Source organism: Papilio xuthus, unplaced genomic scaffold (genome assembly GCF_000836235.2).
Source record: "Papilio xuthus unplaced genomic scaffold, Pxut_1.1 DF827679.1, whole genome shotgun sequence".
NCBI lineage: Eukaryota > Metazoa > Arthropoda > Insecta > Lepidoptera > Papilionidae > Papilio > Papilio xuthus.
This window is the reverse complement of record NW_013530970.1, coordinates 5,607,698-5,608,010: the sequence shown is the minus strand read 5'-3', so window position 1 is coordinate 5,608,010 and position 313 is coordinate 5,607,698.

Here is a 313-nt window from a genome sequence, read left to right as displayed (position 1 = left end):
CGAGGGCTCGCCCAGGGCGGGGCCCTCGCCCAGCGCGTCCAGACGCCGCGTGATGCGCTTGAAGCACGCCAGGCAACACTTGCTCAGGTCCGATGGAATTTCTATAAAGTTTTACACATATTTTTATACCCGGTCTTGAACAAAAATATGCCGGAACAAAAGCACATATTTGGTTATCAACAGTAAAACATACGGAATTCGTCGAGCAGCGGCCTCTTCAGTTCCGGGGTGAGGTCGTGCCACCGCGGCGGCAGGTGTCTCAGCCTCTTCGCGCGGCCGGTGCAGGCGGGCACGAGGCAGCGGCTGCGCCTGG